This window comes from Podarcis pityusensis, assembly GCF_964106645.2.
Source record: "Podarcis pityusensis genome assembly, chromosome: 3".
Lineage (NCBI taxonomy): Eukaryota > Metazoa > Chordata > Lepidosauria > Squamata > Lacertidae > Podarcis > Podarcis pityusensis.
The window spans coordinates 110,156,763-110,176,294 of record NC_138026.1 but is presented as its reverse complement, the minus strand read 5'-3'; the positions used below and the strand labels follow the sequence as shown (position 1 = coordinate 110,176,294).

At 45.3% G+C, this 19,532-nt stretch overlaps 1 long non-coding RNA gene across 1 annotated transcript in view; it reads left to right on the top strand.

Annotated features, from left to right (window-relative positions):
- Positions 1-18,244, top strand: part of LOC308474691 — a 41,822-nt gene extending 23,578 nt beyond the window's left edge. The window contains exon 4 of the long non-coding RNA XR_013984850.1: positions 18,104-18,244. This is a non-coding gene — a long non-coding RNA (uncharacterized lncRNA). The remainder of the gene's footprint in view (positions 1-18,103) is intronic.
- The last annotated feature ends 1,288 nt before the right edge of the window (positions 18,245-19,532 follow it).

The window sequence follows — 19,532 nt, the reverse complement described above, 5'->3', positions numbered from 1 at the left end:
TCCATGGAGGCGCAGGTTACAGCTGTTGGCTATTTGCAATCTAGTAGCGCTGCAGGGAGCTTGGGGAGACCATGCATTAAAAAGGGACTCAAAAATAACTTAAACAAGGTTTTAATAACAAAAACAAAAACTCCTTTTATACTAAAGATAAAAAACAAACATGACCCAACCACCATCCCCTAGGGTAATGGGAGAGCTAGGTGCTGCTCCTTATATACTATACCCAATTTCTGACACAGCTTGATTAACACAACTCAGCAGCACCTGCTATGTTTCACAGCTGCAAGACTGGGTCTCGTTATTTGCCCTGGCCCTGGCCCTTAAAGACATGCACAACTTGTGAAACAATAATGAACCTTCACATTTTAAAGTGACCATTCAACAACAGCAACAGCTAAGGCGACATTTTTCCACCTTTGCCGCATTAAGCAGTTGGTCCCTTACCTTTCCCGCCCCAATCTGGCCACAGTGATCCATGCAACGGTCACCTCCAGGCTTGACTACTGTAATTCACTCTACATGGGGTGCCCTTGAAACTGTCCCACAAACTCCAGCGGGTGCAAAATGCTGCAGTGAGACTCCTCACGGGATCCCTGCCATGGGAGCATATTCAACCAGTGCTTTACCAGTTGCACTGGCTCCCGGTGGAGTATAGGGTCAGGTTCAAGGTGCTGGTCTTGACCTTTAAAGCCCTTTGTGGCTTAGGGCCCTCGTAATTATGGGATCACCTCTCCTGGTATGCCCCGCAGAGGACCTTAAGGTCCATGAATAACCATAGTTTAGAGGTCCCGGGCCCTAAGGAAGTCAGACTATCCTCCACCAGGGCCAGGGCCTTTTCAGTGATGGCTCCGACCTGGTGGAATGCTCTTTCCCATGAGACTAGGACCCTTCAGGATTTAACCTCCTTACATCGGGCCTGTAAGACAGAGCTATTCCACCTGGCCTTTAATTTGATTTCAGCCTGATCTTTTATTTCCCTTCTATTCCCTCCCCCTCCCCTTTTATGAAGATTACCCGCTCTGAGACCCCACAGCTAATTCTCCGCTGGCCTCCTCGCTGGCCCAAGTAGGACCAAGTCAGCCAGCTAGCCCTGGGGATTATCTAATGCTTATTTCCCCTAAAAAAACCTAGATCTTGTAACCTTTCCTCATAGAGGAGTTGCCCCATCCCGTTGAACATTATCCACACAGCAGGCAAAAGTGATTTAACACACATTGTTCATGCTTATATGAATCATTTATACAGGGATGCCACATTAGCTGTAATATTTCCCTGCAATTCTCTCTCTCTCTCTCTCTCTCTCTCTCTCTCTCTCTCTCTCTCACACACACACACACACACACACACAATCTCCATTCGCACAGACATTTTTCACTACAATCTTTTTAAAGATTCCTTTGTCTCCTTAAGGGCTTCAGCAGGTGCAACATTTCCAGAATATTCTAAAGGGAGGGGCGGGAATGGCAGAGGGTTGGATGGACTTTGTAAACCTTGCCTGGATAGTAGTGAGAGAGTTTTGCTAAATTGTACAGTCATCCCAGCCAGATGACAGGTGCTGTTATTTTAAACGCTTCTCTGGCTCTGCGGTGCATTAAGTAGTTCTGCCTGTTCATGCAAGGTATGAAAAGGATGGGTTTTTCTCTCCACGCCTTCCCCAGTAGTGTCTCATTAGCAAAAATCATTGGAGTGCAACGTGAATTTGGGACAAATTTTCCCAGCATTTTTCTATCCGGCAAAATCAGGCAGAACTGTGGAACAATAGTCAACGTGCACAAGCAGCCTCTTGCTCTTGCCTTGGCAGGGGAAATCAGCACGTTGCAGATGTGAAAAAAGTGGCAACAGTTATTGTTGTTTCCCTGGTCCTGAATGGAGCAACTGTGCCCCTGAAGGACCAGGTGCGTAGCCTGGGAGTCATTTTGGACTCACAGCTGTCCATGGAGGCGCAGGTCAGTTCTGTGTCCAGGGCAGCTGTCTACCAGCTCCATTTGGTACACAGGCTGAGACCCTACCTGCCCGCAGATTGTCTTACTAGAGTGGTGCATGCTCTAGTTATCTCCCACTTGGACTACTACAATGTGCTCTACATGGGGCTACCTTTGAAGGTTACCCGGAAACTACAACTAATCCAGAATGTGGCAGCTAGACTGGTGACAGGGAGCGGCCGCCGGGACCACATAACACTGGTCTTGAAAGACCTACATTGGCTCCCAGTACTTTTCCAAGCACAATTCAAAGTGTTGGTGCTGACCTTTAAATCCCTAAACAGCCTCGGCCCAGTATACCTGAAGGAGTGCTCCACCCCCATCGTTCAACCCAGACGCTGAGGTCCAGCTCTGAGAGTCTCCTGGCGGTTCCCTCACTGCAAGAAGTGAGGTTACAGGGAACCAGGCAGAGGGTCTTCTCGGTGGTGGCACCTGCCCTGTGGAACGCCCTCCCATCAGATGTCAAAGAAATAAACAGCTATCTGATGTTTAAAAGACATCTGAAGGCAGCCCTGTTTAGGGAAGTTTTTAATGACTGGTGTTTTAATGTATTTTTTATCTTTTGTTGGAAGCCACCCAGAGTGGCTGGGGAAACCCAGACAGATGGGCAGGGTATAAACACCACCACCACTACTACTACTACTACTACTAATAATAATAATAATACAGTACAGTGGACGCTTGGGTTGCGAACATGATCCATGTGGGAGGCACGTTCGCAACCCGCAGCGCCACGCCTGCACAAGCGTGGGTCGCGATTCAGTGCTTCTGTGCATGTGCAAAGTGCAATTTAGTGTTTCTGTGCATGCACGAGCACCAAAACCTGGAAGCAACCCGTTCCGGTACTTCCAGGTTTCGGCGCATCCATAACCCGAAAATGCACAACCTGAAGCGTCTGTAATCCGAGGTATGACTGTATTCTCTCCTTACTCCTCAAGTAGCCCGAAGCAGCAATCATCAAAATGCTATTAAAAATAATAACATCTAGAGCTGGAAGAGACCCCAAGAGCCATTTTGTCCAACCCAGTGCAAGGCAACAATTGCAACTAAAGAATCCCTGGCAGATGGCCATCCACCCTCTGCTTTAAAATCCCCCAAGGAAGGACTCCCCACCACCTTCCAAGGTAGTCAGTTCCACTGTCAAACAGCTCTTACCATCAAGAAGTGCTTCCTAATGTTGAGTTGGACTCTCTTTTCTTGTATTTTGAATCCATTGGTTCAGTTCCTACCCTCTGGAGCCAAAGAAAAGAAGCTTGCTCCACCTTCCATGTGACAGCCCTTAAGATATCTGAAGATGGCTATCATACCTCCTCTCTGTCTTGTCTTTTCCAGGCTAAACATGCCCAACTCCATCAACTGTTCCTTATAAGGCTGGGTTTCCAGATAGCTGAAACATAGATGACAACCTGCCCCTTGATCTCAGGAATAATAATAATAATAATAATAATAATAATAATTTATTATTTGTACCCCGCCCATCTGGCTGGGTTTCCCCAGCCACTCTGGGCGGCTTCCATAGAAACAAAAAATACAGTAAAATATCACAGATTAAAAGCTTCCCTGAACAGGGCTGCCTTAAGATGCCCTCTAAATGTCAGGTAGTTATTTATTGCTTTGACATCTGATGGGAGGGCGTTCCACAGGGCGGGCGCCACTACCGAGAAGGCCCTCTGCCTGGTTCCCTGTAGCTTTGCTTCTCGCAATGAGGGAACCGCCAGAAGGCCCTCGGCGCTGGACCTCAGCGTCCGGGCAGAACGATGGGGGTGGAGACGCTCCTTCAGGTATACTGGGCCGAGGCCACAATGCAAAATTTTGTTATGCTATCTTAAGAGGTGTCCAAGTGCATACTAAAAAGACAAACTTTTAAAATACAGTGGTACCTCGGGTTAAGAACTTAATTCATTCTGGAGGTCTGTTCTTAACCTGAAACTGTTCTTAACCTGAGGTACCACTTTAGCTAATGGGGCCTCCCGCTGCTGCCGTGCAATTTCTGTTCTCATCCTGAAGCAAAGTTCTTAACCCGAGGTACTATTTCTGGGTTAGCGGAGTCTGTAACCTGAAGCATCTGTAACCCGAGGCACCACTGTATATAGAAGAAAACAACAAGAACCTCCCACCACCTGATCATTGGCCATATCGGCTGGGGCTGATGGGAATTGGAGTCTAGCAAATGCCACTCAATTTATGCTGCTGTGAACTATGTGAAGAAGTATCAATTCTAGTAGCTAGGCTCTTTCTATTGCTCACATTAATATGAGAGGTGCAGATCAGGACATACCATATGGGACTTGGCAAACATCAAAATTCCTCAAGCATCCCCCATTGCAAAATCATATCAGTCGCCCCCATTGTGGTTATCTACCCTGGATCAAGCTTCTTAATCCCTTTCCTCCAAGAATGGGAGCCGAGCTGTGAAGTGATGAGAAGCAAATCTGTGAGAGCCATTGTATGAAAAAGGAAAATACAGCGATATTATTTTAAGATCTCTGTCATCTTGTGCTTTTTTTGTGCGGTGGGGGGGGGGGGAAGAGCAGGAGTCGTTTTCAAGCGCCGCAGAAGAATGAAGATTCACAGCTGCCTCGGTCCTGAGAACCATGTCTGCCACCCTCTCTCCTGAAACTGTACATTCAGTTCTAGCCGGAGTGCATTGACCCTATGGCTTGTCATTCAACAAGCTGATTCATAGTTTGCCTGTGTGGTGTGGTTATATATGAATTTGGTATGATGAGGGTCCAAAATGAGCTGACCTTGTCTCTATGGGAAGTCCTGACTCACATTTCAAGTGCCTTGGCTAGAGAGTGTTTCCATCAAGCCCTGCTGTGAATGTTCTGTTTCCTCGTCTCAGAATAAGCCTGCCCATCTGAACTCCAGCTCACTTTAGCTGAGTCATGTTCAGCTCTCCTTCTGCTATTATGGTGAAGTCCTCCCCCCCTTTTTTTCTGCTGTGTGGCTGCCTATCATGTTATTACCCCCTGCTTTCTTACCTGTGATTCACTCCTTTCCCCTCTGTGTCTCATCATTTCTTGTGTCTAATCTCATGTTCTGAGCAGAAAAAATCAGGAGACATTGTTCAGTACAGACTTAGCAGGTGAAAGTTTAGTTGCCGTTTCTTGGGGAAACTATGCAAGCTTATAGGATGAACGAGGGAACCATTGTTTCAAGAAGACAAAACCTACCAGAAATAAAAGTACTATATACTCAAATTAAAAACAACAACTATGTTATAGAAGCAGGGAGTTTCCAGTCCCCTCTGCTTTGGAATGCACCCTCCCCTTCATTTTGGTAATCGTTTCATAGGTCAGAATAGGTATGGAGTGAGATTTAACTTTACAATCATTGTTCTAGTTTGTTGGTAAAGAAAGAAAATTGTATGTATCTTTATTGTTGGAATCATATACCCTTGCTTGCTTTGGTGTTCATCTTTTTAATAATAATAATAATAATAATAATAATAATAATAATAATAATAAATAATAATAATAGTAAAATTCTATTTATATCCCGCCCTCCCCAGCCAAAGCCGGGCTTAGAGTGGCTAACAACAGTAAAAATAGCACAGTTTGCATAAAATCACAGTCAATTAATTGAAATACATTCTAAAATCAGTTCAGAATCAAATTAATGGCAACCATTGGGCTAGAGTTCTATAAGGATTACCAAAGGAGGGGGTCAGACTGTGCCTTGGCCAAAGACCTGGTGGAACAGCTCTGTCTTGCAGGCCCTGAGGAAAGATGTCAAGTCCCGCAGGGCCCTAGTCTCTTGTGGCAGAGCGTTCCACCAGCTCGGGGCCATGCGTGAAAAAGCCCTGGCTCTGGTTGAGGCCAGCCTAATCTCCCTGTGGCCTGGGACCTCCAAGATGTTTTTATTTGAAGACCGTAAGGTCCTCCGTGGAACATACCAGGAGAAGCGGTCCTGTAGGTACGAGGCTGTATAATAAGGTGGGGCAGGACCTGTCCTTTAATGGTATTGCAGGATGAGCACCTTTAGAAAATAAGTAAATAATGTTGCATTATTTTGACGTTGTCTGCAATCTTTGCATTTGTGTGTTGTTGTTGTTGTTTACACTTTGAGACATTTTATGTAGTAAGCGATATGGCTGGCTTCCATCTGTCTTGGGAGGCAATGGAAGAGAGAACCTTTGGGGGTGAAGTCAAACAGTTGGTGAGCTACAATGCCTGCTATGGCTGTAGAGAGCTGTTTTGTTGCAGCTGGGGCAGATGAAGGCATCCTGTTGTGCTGATATAGATGCACCACAACATCTCTCCTTTCTACTCTTCCCAGTGGTCATTCTTTTTCTGGATACTGCTGTTGGTGCACAACCTGACTGTTTGTCTCCAGGTGCTGCGGTCGTCTGCATAAGGCCTAGGACCCTCATACCTATGGGACCGCCTCTCCTGGTATGTCCCACGGAGGACCTTACAGTCTTCAAATAAAAACATCTTGGAGGTCCCGGGCCACAGGGAGGTTAGGCTGGCATCAACCAGAGCCAGGGCTTTTACGGCACTGGCTCCAATCTGATGGAACGCTCTGCCACAAGAGACTAGGGCCCTGCGGGACTTGACATCTTTCCGCAGGGCCTGCAAGACAGAGCTGTTCCACCAGGCCTTTGGCCAAGGCACAGCCTGACCCCCTCCTTTGGCAATTCTTCACAGAACTCTAGCCCAAAGGTTGCCATTAATTTGATTTAAACGGATTTTATAATGAATTGATTTTAGAATGCTGTATTATTTTACTGTTGTTAGCTGCTCTGAGTCTGGCTTCGGCTGGGGAGGGTGGGATATAAATAAATTATTATTATTATTATTATTATTAATAATAATAATAATAATAATCCCATACAGCAGGGTCAATGTTGCCTGCCTTCATTTCACATTTTAAGACATCTTTGTAACACAGAGTTGGTCTACCAATGGTCCTGGTGCCTGAAGACATCCTTGTTGATTCTGCCATCTTCCATTCTGTGGACATGACCAAGTCAGCGTAGATGTCGCTGAGACAGGAGTGCGAACATGCTGGGAATGGGGGCTTGGGAGAGCACATCGTTGTTTGAAATGCTGTCCTGCCCAAAATCTTCCTGACACAGCGCATGTAAAAGGCATTGAGGCATTGCTCCTGGAGGGTGTAAGTTGCTCACGTCTCTGCCCTTGGCATTTCTCCTGCAGCTGACACAGTGAGAAAATCATGTCAACTGTTGACCTCTGAGCTCTAAAACCATGTTGACCCTGTCAGCAAGTGGCTGTAATCTGTCGAGACTTAAGCGGGCAAAGGCTTTCCCCACAGCGCTCAGCAGGGAAATTCTACGGAAGTTGTTACAGTTGTTGAGTGATATAGTAAACAGAATTATTCCTACTAATTTATTAGCCTTATTGGTTGCCTTATACAAATGGCCTCAAGGTGATTTACATAATGTACTTTACAAAATCAGAGGTTAAAACCAACACATGTAAAACCAAATCCAGTGAAGAATTGGCTGGGTGCCTGAATTCTAAAAAGAGGGCTAAACTCACTCTGCAACCAAACAGAGCAGAGTTTAAACTCACAAGTCAAGCAGTAGTATAATATTATGAATATAGGTTCTTAGATTGTTTTATTCCATTTAGTCCGCTTACAAACAGTGCTACTTTCTTGCTACCCCTCTTGAAATGAACAGACCGCACACTGTTAAGTAAGTTTAAAATGCTTTACTTACAAAACGTTCCAAAGGTCAGATTCAAGCATTTATTCAAGCAGTATCAAGGACAACACAGGCAGAGTATTACTGGGTAGAGAATACAGAAAAATAGCTTCAGACACATGCTGTGAGCTTGGTGCTTGCTTAGTCATGTCTTTCTTGGTCAGTTACATGGCGCAGAGTGGGGAAAGAAAATAGAAGGTTTCACTTCCTCTCTCATCGGAGAAGAGAAGGCATAACCTACCCAAGTCTAGGAACGCAGCTCACTTGTCTTAACCCCATCATGCACTAACTAGCACTCATGCATAATTATGTTTGATTGCAATTTCCCACACCCTCCTTCCAGCAAACATGACATGATTATTAACAACAACAACAACAACAACAACAACAACAATGGAAATCCCTATAGAGGGTCAAGGATAATTTAAATTATAGTTATGCTAATCTTGAAGGAAATGCCAACCATACTTAGGACATATCTTGCCTTCTGAGTAGGGATGAACTAAAAGTAAAATGCTTTCCACAAACATTTTCAGTAGCATAAAAAATACACTCCCTTTTCTGGTACTTTTCAGAGATTGCATTTTAAAGGGGCAAATGTGTTTGCCCATTGAGAATGAGATCTGTCTATACTTTCTGAAGGCTGCCTTGCCTTCTTTCAATGACACCGGCATGTTGTCGTATCTTACAGACTACAAGTGTATTGACATCCCATGTATTATGTTGTGATTGCTTGAGATCACCTATGTGACTAGTTCAGGCTGCATCGCCCTTTCCCTTCATGGGTTCCACTTGCTCTCAGCGATGCTCTCATGAAACCAGATATGACTGGCATTGTGACATCATCCCAGACATTATGCAATCCCTGATTGGCTGGGTCTGTTGAACTCTGAAGAACATCAATGATACCAAAGCAGCTGCAGCAGAGAGAAAACAACAGTAATTAATAGGCTAAAAAACCCTCCTACATCTCTCAACATTACGGCCACCCCCTCCCTGGAAATCAGTTGCCTCAAAAGCAGCACTTTCCCCTTGAACATCAAAAATGGGTGAACATTGACACAGCCCTAATTCAGACCAAATGAAATGTTGCTCCTAGGCAGGCGTGATGCTGTTCTAATTGAGGTATCTGATGCATAAGACAGAACCATTCTTCAGTGGAGATCAATGCCTCCAAGGACAAGAAAAAGGAAATTATAGGTTCTTTCAGTCATTCTCTTCCCTCTGCCCAGACTCCTTGCTTATTACAAAGCAAGACAGTTTGCCCTGGGCAAAGCAAGTTGCATGCTAGCACCAGTTTGTAAGGAGATGCACTGGATTAACTATTTCAAATGATTTCTTTTTCTCCTCTGTACGCTATAAGGGAAAAACTCAAGACAACATGGTTGCAACTTGGGTGAAAATCAAAAGCTGCCATATATATCGTCATCATAAACATATATATCTTCATCATAAACAACCACAAGGTGAGTTACAAGAAAAACAATTACATCCAAATTTGTAAAATTATTCAAAATAAAATGCACAGATCAGTAGAAGCTGTAATCTACTGACATATATTATACAGGCAAGACATCTAATATAGTCATTGTGCATCTGGTCCTTGTTTATTTCAGATGTGTTGATTCATAAATCTGTTCTGTCCCTTTTCTGCATTAATATGACATTAGAAAAATGCATATGAAATTTTGCATTTAAATTTTATTTAATTTAAATACATATCTCATCACACACACACACATTATCTCAATGAACATGTTTCTAAATATACTTTGTCCTGAAATATATATTTCAAACACAATTTTGGAGCTGAGAACGGCACTATAAAATTAAGAGAAGTGTGACTTCTAAAGGATATTTCTGTTCCAGTTAGGGGTGAAGGAGAAATTCAATTCATATTGCATTAAATAATTTACAATTTCTGAAACAATATGGGAACTAAAACTCAGCCATCCTTCCAAATGTAGTTAACCCAACCAAGCAATGCTTATAAAATTGAATTTATCAGGCAAAAAAATGAATATACTAGTGAAAAAAACATACAAAAGAAATTGCTTGCAAAAATATGTACATTAGTGAAAACTGCATACAAAAATGTGTGTATTAGAATAGATTTGCACTAAAACACTGGAGAATTTTCATGAGGATTTTTATTTTTTAAAAATCACTAATTGCTGCAAAATGTAGAGAACTGAATTTAAGACTGGAAAAATGGGGAACTGAGAGAATAAAAATTCTTAATTGGGAGGATACCTAGGATAATAGAGAGCTAAAGCAGCCACAAGAGATGACTGTCCAATGTGAGCCTCTGCTTTATTTTTATTTTTAAAAAATGCAAATTTCTGCAGAAAGGTGGAAAACTAAATTTAATATTAGAAAACCAGAAACCAAGGAAGTTGAAACTGACAAATCCTAATTCCTAATCCACACTTTAATCCAGGAGGTGCAGATCATGACCATTCACACTGAAATGGACAGAAATCACATTATTCATGCACAATTCTTACTGAATATTGCCAAGGCGGCATGCAACTTTGAGGCAGACTTCAAACAAGTGCATATTAGAGTTCTTGAATATTTGGCCTATCTCATCTCTGCAGTCTCTGAACATGGATGATGGGAGTCGGGGTCCAACAATTGTTGTAGTCCCTTAGGCTCCGTATCTCTGTAAGATAAACGATTCCTGATTAATTTTCCCTTCTTACTGTGAGGAGCCTCAATTGTGCAGGAGATTGTCATAGACCTGGTTATTACTGGAGCTATCAAATTTCTCCTCATGTGTCAGAGCTCTGCACTTCAAGGAAGCCTTAAAAAGTACACTCACTGCAGGTTCCAAGTGATCTTAGCTTGGATGGGTAGTTCATTTATCTTCCCACTGTGTAAAATAGCCAACACAATTCCTTCCATAAGCCCAGTTGATCTGAGTCTGTGGCTTGATTTGAGATACTTCCTGCTGGTTCACACAGAAGAAAACTTGAACTTTGACCCTCAGGGGAAGCAGAGCTCTGAGTTAAGTGAATGCTTTCGGACACGGATCAAGAACTTGGTCAAGAAGCAGATATCTTTATCCAGATCCTGTGACAGAATGGCTGATAGGGGTTGGAAGGAAGCAAGGAAAGGCTTCAAGCTCAAGCTCAACAGGTCAAAGTGCTACATAATTCTATTATAGTGTGTAGCAATGCAGCGCTACAAGGAAAAAACAGTAAATAAAATCGTTGCACCCCTGTATTGATGAAAAGTTTGGAACAAGTTTCTGCCTGTAGTTTTTGGAACATAGGAAGTGACCTTATAGGCAGGCCACCTCACTAGTTCAGTACTGTTTACGGCAGGGATCAGCCAATTTTTTTTAGCCACGGGCTGGCCCCTCAGACCTTGTGGCAGGCTGGAGAAACTGCACCGGGGGGGGGGGGAGCTGGAAGAAGAGGCGAGGGGGACAAGTAGTCCTCCTCCCCCCCCCAGCCCCAGCCCCAGCCGCTGCGCTTACCTTCCCTGGGGCTGCCACCGCCGCTAATACCACTGCTGCTGCTTCTGGTGGGTAGGCAGAGCGAGCTCATCTGTTCCACTTTCTGGCCCACAGGAGCACCAGGGCGGCGGCAGAGGAGGGAAGATGAGTGGCACAAAAGGGCTGGCTCCAGAGAGGGGCTGCTTAAAATGGCGCTCAGCCAGCTCAGCCCAGCCCCCTTCCTTCTCTAGGCAGGGCTGGGAGAAACCAGGAGGGAGGGAGGAGGCGCCACCGCGGTGTGTGTGAGGGAGAGGGGGGGAAATAGAATGGTGCAGGGGAAAAAATGGTGCAGCCTGAATGAACAGAATCCCCATGCCGATCCACGGACAGTCCGCAGGCCAGATCCTGAAGGCAATTGGGCCTGATCTGGCCCGAGGACCTTAGTTTGGCGACCCCTGGTCTACTAGTTCAGATTTCTCTACATTGACTGTCAGCAGAGCCCCAGGGTCCTAGGCAGGGGACTCTCCTAGCCCTACTTGGAGATTCAACCTGGGACCTCCTGCATGCAAGGCAGATGTTCTGCCACTGAGGTACACTCATTCTTCAAAGTGGTGGGGAGAAAAACCAGACCAAGGGACAAACTCTAGAGTCAGGAAGACCTTGAAAGATTCCATCAATGGTGTCTCTGAATTTTTTTACGCATCACTTGGGAAGACAGACGAACTAATGCCAGTGTACTGGAAAAAGCAAATATCACCAGTGTCGAAGCAATGATTTTTCATTGCCTGATTATTTTCTTCCAAAGCAACTACTCTATTCCAGACTTGAAAATGGAAAGCACAATGCTGGTGGTCAACAAAAGAGGTTTAAAGACTCTCTAAAGGCAAATAAAAAAAAAAATAGTATAAACACTGACAATTGGGAAACACTGGCCTGCGAGTGCTCCAATTGGAGAACAGCCTTTACCAAAGGTGTCATGGGCTTTGAAGACACTCGAACGCAGGATGCAAGGGAGAAACATGCTAAGAGGAAGGCACGCTTGACAAATCCACACCGTGATCAACTCCCACCCGGAAACCTATGTCCCCACTGTGCAAGGACATGTAGATCCAGAATTGGCCTCCACAGGCACTTATGGACCCACTGTTAAAACCGTGTTCATGAAAGACAATCTTACTCGGCTACGAGTGATCGCCAAAGAAGAAAAGAAAAAGCCCCAGATAGGAAGCCCTTTACAGCCTGTCCTGTCCACAAGGGCCCAATAGCCAACTTGGGTGGGCAGGGCCATTCTAAAACCAGATAATATTTTACCACTAGGAAGATGTTTTATAGCTTGCTTTCCTAGGGCCACCTCTCCACCATATGCCATTGCAATACTAAAACCATTACCCACAAAACCACAAGGTTTCCCATCTCCCAACTTGTTGGTTCCTTAGTCATGGCCTGGAAATCATTTCAATAAAAGATCATTGGCTGCTACAAAGTGGTAAGCTTTGAATCAAAACTGTGGATGTGTCATACTTTTGCTCCAGATGGTGTTTTAGATTTCTACTTCCAGTTTACAGGAAGCTGAATTTAGTTGACCACTTCTCATTCAGACATGTTATAGTGTTGCCTCTTGGTCCTGTTCCAGCAAATAGAGACTTCCTCCCCTAATCTGGCACCTTCTCCAAGATCTCCTGCAACGATTTTGCAAAGTTTTTTGCAGATAAAATCACTCATATTCGGAAGGAGCTAGACACCACCATGGGAGCAGGGCCAGGGCGGGAGAGTGCTAGAGCTCTGTCTGGTCAAGTTGCATGGAATCAATTTCAATCCGTTACCCCCGAGGATGTGGACAGCCTGCTTGGCCGCGTGAAAGCAACCACCTGTCTCCTTGATCCTTGCCCATCCTGGCTAATAAAAGCAAGCCGGGAAGGGCTGGGCAATGGGCTCTGCGGGGTGGTGAATGCTTCCCTCTGTGAGGGAACATTCCCAGATCCGCTGAAAGAGGCGGTCATTAAACCGCTTCTTAAAAAACCATCTTTAGACCCTGCCAGTATGGCCAACTATCGCCCAGTCTCAAATCTTCCATTCTTGGGCAAGGTGATTGAACGCGTGGTTGCTGAACAACTCCAGGCACGCCTGGAGGATGCGGACCATTTGGATCCCTTCCAATCGGGATTCAGGCCTCACCATGGGACTGAAACTGCCTTGGTCGCACTGGTTGATGATCTCCTGCGAGCTAGGGACAAAGGTGAGAGTTGTTTCCTGGTTCTGCTGGATCTCTCAGCGGCCTTTGATACAATCGACCATAACATCCTTCTGGACCGTCTAGAGGGGCTGGGAGCTGGGGGCACTGTTATACAGTGGTTTCGCTCCTTCCTCCTGGGCCGTGTTCAGAAAGTGGTGGTTGGGGATGAGTGTTCAGACCCCTGGGCCCTCACTTGTGGGGTGCCTCAGGGTTCCGTCCTCTCCCCCATGCTTTTTAACATCTATATGAAGCCGCTGGGAGAGATCATCAGGGGATTTGGACTGGGTGTCCATCAATATGCAGATGATACCCAGCTCTACCTCTCTTTCAAATCAGAACCAGTGAAGGCGGTGAAGGTCCTGTGTGAGTGCCTGGAGGCGGTTGGAGGATGGATGGCGGCTAATGGATTGAAGTTGAATCCTGACAAGACAGAAGTATTGTTTTTGGGGGACAGGGGGCGGGCTGGTGTGGAGGACTCCCTGGTCCTGAATAGGGTAACTGTGCCCCTGAAGGACCAGGTGCGCAGCCTGGGAGTCATTTTGGACTCACAGCTGTCCATGGAGGCGCAGGTCAATTCTGTATCCAGGGCAGCTGTCTACCAACTCCACCTGGTACGCAGGCTGAGACCCTACCTGCCCGCGGACTGTCTCGCCAGAGTGGTGCATGCTCTGGTTATCTCCCGCTTGGACTACTGCAATGCGCTCTACGTGGGGCTACCTTTGAAGGTGACCCGGAAACTACAATTAATCCAGAATGCGGCAGCTAGACTGGTGACTGGGGGCGGCCGCCGAGACCACATAACACCGGTCTTGAAAGACCTACATTGGCTCCCAGTACGTTTCCGAGCACAATTCAAAGTGTTGGTGTTGACCTTTAAAGCCCTAAACGGCCTCGGCCCAGTATACCTGAAGGAGCGTCTCCACCCCCATCGTTTTGCCCGGACGCTGAGGTCCAGCGCCGAGGGCCTTCTGGCGGTTCCCTCATTGCGAGAAGCAAAGCTACAGGGAACCAGGCAGAGGACCTTCTCGGTAGTGGCGCCCGCCCTGTGGAACGCCCTCCCATCAGATGTCAAAGCAATAAATAACTACCTGACATTTAGAAGGCATCTTAAGGCAGCCCTGTTCAGGGAAGCTTTTAATCTGTGATATTTTACTGTATTTTTTGTTTCTATGGAAGCCGCCCAGAGTGGCTGGGGAAACCCAGCCAGATGGGCGGGGTACAAATAATAATTATTATTATTATTATTATTATTATTATTATTATTATTATTATTATTTGTTTTTTTTTAAATGTGTGTAAGCTAGGAAATGATGTTGTTGTTGTTTAGTCGTTTAGTTGTGTTCAACTCTTCATGACCCCATTGACCAGAGCACGGCAGGCACTCCTGTCTTCCACTGCCTCCCGCAGTTTGGTCAAACTCATGTTAGTAGCTTCAAGAACACTATCCAACCATCTCGTCCTCTGTCGTCCCCTTCTCCTTGTGCCCTCCATCTTTCCCAACATTTTCCAGGGAGTCTTCTCTTCTCATGAGGTGGCCAAAGGATTGGAGCCTCAGCTTCAGGGTCTGTCCTTCCAGTGAGCACTCAGGGCTGATTTCCTTCAGAATGGATAGGTTTGATCTTCTTGCAGTCCATGGAACTCTCAAGAGTCTCCTCCAGCACCATAATTCAAAAGCATCAATTTTTCGGCCATCAGCCTTCTTTATGGTCCAGCTCTCACTTCCATACATCACTACTGGGAAAAGGAAATGATAGAGGTGTGTAAAATTGTCTCCCTTTCTTGTAAGTAGAGCCCAGGGTTATCCAATCAAGGTGAATGTTGGAAAATTCAAGACATACAAAAGAAAGCACATAGTAATCTATGGAACTCAATATGACAGGATGTAGTGATGGCCGCAAACTTGGATGGCCTTAAAATGGATACACTCATGGGGGATACAGCTATCAACAGCTACTTCTTTCAGGTTCAAAGACAGCATTCCTCTGAAAACATGTTGCTGGGAGAGGGAGAGTACCATCGTATCCATGTCTTTCTTATGGGTTCCTGGGACATAGACTAGACGGGCCTTTGTTCAGATCCAGCAGTGCTCTTAATGCATTTTTATGACACTGCGGATTCACTTTGGGTTGTATTTTAGGAAGACATTGGGCCATACCGAGCCCCCAAGGCCTCAAAACATCTTCACTAGCTAGAGGAGGGACACCAAATCCACTTGGAATTTCAATGCCTATTTAGAACCCCTGCATTAGACTGGTCAAATTTCACAACAAGGATGTTAACACCTTGATCTTGTATAGCTTCCACACGCACATTTCCATGGCAAAAGAGAATGTTTCATGAATGATATCTTCCTTAGATCCAGGTATAAGTATTACAATTGTACCTTGCAGTACCTCCTGGCCTCTCCTTCTTTCAGACAGACTCTTGCTAAATATCTCATAAATGTTTAATTTCCAACAATAGAGTACTGGAATAATGTTAATGGTCTGGAAATGTTACAATGACCGGAGTGCAAATGCTAATGCGACCCCAATGTCAGTCCTTGAAAGTAAATTTAATACACCAATTCTCTTGGAGGTGGAAATTGGCCTGATTATCAGCTGCGGAGTGCATCGCAATTTCTGTCTTTGCTTATGAAGCTATATTGCACACTGGAGGCCCATGAACTCAAGGCAGGGCTGTACCACTATGGGCTGTACCACTATGTGTTGCATACAGAAAGTTTCAGGTTCGGTCCTTGCCATCTCTACTCAGAGCAGAATGTGAGGTCCCAAGACAATGGAAAGGTGGCCTGATTCATCCAAGCAACCCTTCATGTGTAATACGCAGCGACACTGCACATGTGACCTATGTAGCGACGCCCCGCCCTGGGTGTCATGATGCTTCGTTCGCCCCTGCTTCCAGCAAGCGATATTCAGACACATTACTGCCTGCAACCTTAGAGGCAGACAGTACTAGTGTCAGGGACTGGACCGAGAAGGAGTGGCAGAGACCGCCTCCCAAGCCTGAACCTTCCAGGGAAGAGGAAGACAGTATAGATTTACAACAGTGGTTTGCAGGAGGTCACAACTCAGAGGCAGATGAGGGGGAAAGTTGGGAAATAATGGGAAAGCAGCAGGAGGAGTCATCACTAGAAAGCATTCCAGACCCACTATCTCCCAGAACCAGCAAGCTTTGAAAGTAGGTGAGCAAAGGACTCAGAGATAGATGGCCCTAAGTGGCCACTATAAGTTGGGTGGTGCTGTTGATGAATGAGGAAGTGGGAGAAAAGGGGGTGGGGGTGGAGATTTACTTGCAGCAACACCATTACTCCAAGAGACTGCATTTCTAAGCCTCTCTCTGTGAATATAGAATAAAAGACATTGGTAAGAACTTTCCTTGTCTCATCTATTCCTGGCAGCCTACTGCTGGGGGGTGGGGTGGGGTGGGGTGGGGTGGGTGGGATCGGATTCCCTGACGCCTTGACAGCTGGTAGCCTTCTCCTCCAGGGGTTGGCCCAGTCCTCTTTTGAAACCACCCAAGCCACCTTGCGTTTCTGCCTAACGGAAATCCCATGCGCAGGATGCAATCCGTGCAATTTGGAATCAAATGAAACATCACATTTTTCATAAGTTGAATCGACGCCTTGGAAAGCTGCCAAAAGACAGGGGGAAATTTTCCACTTGTGCTACTGCGACAGCCTCTTTCAAACCTACTGTTAAGCAGCAGGAGCACATACGCACTTCATCCCCTTTCCTATTACGAGGAGCTGACACATTAAGCTCTTTGGAATAGTATTCATATTTTATCAGCTGTCCCAACACTGGTTCTTTATTTATAACCTGCTCTGACATTTTATTTTTTATTTTTTTACCCATCTGCATTTGCTGGATTTAGGAAAGAGACAATGCAAAAACCCTTTTAAAAGAGAGAGAGAGAGAGAGAGAAAGTCAGCCCATAAATTTAACTATTCTTTTTAGCCTCTTCAAGCAGCTTTATAGATCTTGGCAGATCACCAATTATTATTTTTTTGAACGTTGCATCAGGTCTGTATGACATGAGAGCCACCAAGCTGGATGCAGACTACTTGCCATGTTATTTTATTAGGATTATTAAATCTTTTATCTGTACTGCCTTTTTGTCTTCAGAACCCCATGAGCGGTAAACAATGTATTAGAATAGCAATAGGATTTTTATTTTTTTTTAAAAAAAAGCCACACACACACAAAACAGCAATAAAGCAGTCATTCCAAATAATCAAATAATAAAACCACTATTTAAATATGCAAAATGGAAGAATCAGGGGGTGCAAATAGCCTCTGTTGTCACCCCCCCCCCAAAAAAAAGGACTCTGGAAAAAGTTGAAGTCTTTACTGATCAGGAAAGGGGCCAGTCATTTACAGTGGAAAAGGCGCTGTTTGTTAGAGGGTGACCCACAAGAGGATCAGTCAGCATCCTGTTTCCTCCCCCTGTCTTCCACGAAATGGGGGGAGAAAAATCAGGTAGGAGTGTCAGGTTGTGTAGGTCTCTTTGCTTTTAGATCAAACAAGGATCTTGATTAATATGTTAAAATCACAACAATATGAGATTTTAGCTGCTGTTTTCACATGGTGTGCATTTAGCCTGCAGGTGACTTCACTTCTTCCTGCAGATATTTCACAGCTAAAATTCTTGAAGGTGTTGCCACAGCATCAGCAGCACATCTGTCTGAAGTCAGGAAAGATGGAGATGAGACAAAATATGAGCTACAAAATTTGAATGATTGAAACTTGATTTTCTTCTCCCCTCACCAGGTTTCAGGGAAGGCCTGTAGCTTGATGGTAGAGCATCTGCTTTATGTACAGAAGACCCCAGCTTTGATCACCAGCAACTCCAAGGAGAACTGGAGACGTCCTCTGCCTGAAACCATGGAGAGACATTCAATGCAGATCAGGGTGAGGGATCTTTTTGGCCCAGCAGGCCAGGTCTTTAACTCCCACCCCCAAGCCAACTTTGACAAGTGGAGGGGATTATCCACCACTCAACCATCCATTGGTTGATAGAGGGGTAATGCCATTAACCAACCCCATTAATGGGCCCTGCTTGCAACACCTGGCCATTTCAAATAACTATATTATCCCACAAAACTAGATTATTATAAGAGATGGGGAAAATATTCTGCAGTGGTTCCCTGCTAGGAATGCAAGCTGTCTTGAAGCCATTTGAACATCCATGGACAAAAGAAAGCAGGAAGAAGCTGCTAATTGGCTCCTCAGCCAATTCAGATGCCTAATAGCATAACTGTTAGCAGTGTAGTATGGTGTTGGACAAGGCCTGGGACTGGGAGACAGGGGTTCTAATTCCCTAATCCAGGAAACTCATTGGATGACCTTGGCCTAGTCACAGTCTCTTAGCCCAACCTACCTCATCGGGTTGCTGTGAAAATAAAAGAGGGAGGGGCTCCTTCAGCCATCTTGAGCTCCTTAAGGGAAAGTTGTGCTAGAAATGGAACAATGTATTAAATTAATTTATTAAATCAAGCAAAGATTGCAGATTCATGGAGGATAAGGCTAACAAACGCTACAAGCCACAATGTTCTCCCACCAAACCTGGAGGCAGCAGGCCTCTGAATCCCAGTTGCTGGGAATCACAAGTTCTGTTGTGCTCAGGTCCTGCTCTCAGGCATTCGGTGGGCATCTGTTTGGCCACTGTGAGAACAAGATGCTGGAATAGATGGGCCATTGGTATGGTCTTTCAGGGCTTTAGTGTGGTGTAGTGGTTAAGAGCGGTAGTCTCGTAATCTGGGGAACCGAGTTTGCATCCTCCACATGCAGCTGCTGGGTGACCTTGGGCCAGTCACACTGTTACGATATAGAAGCAATGCAGCTGCAAGCTGCTAGCTTGAAAACAGCACATGATGGAATGTTAGGACTGTTCCGTGGGAAACAGAGGGACAGTCAACTCACAGGGCAATGCACTGGAATTAGCTCAGAGTGTAATATGAGCTCTTCCTTTTGCTCTTATACAGGAAGTGTTTCTCTCTCGACTGCTGGAGCTTGAAGAGAGCAGTCGTGTTTTTTTTGTAACGCTGCAAAGACAGAAATAAAGGAATGTAAATACGTTTCTGTCTATCTCTTTCCCCTGCCCGGGGGGGCAGGAAAGAGGGTGTGTGTTCTTCTCATGCTGAGAAGGATCGCCTATATCCTGCTGGGGAATGCAGACAGGGAGGTCAACAGGAGATCA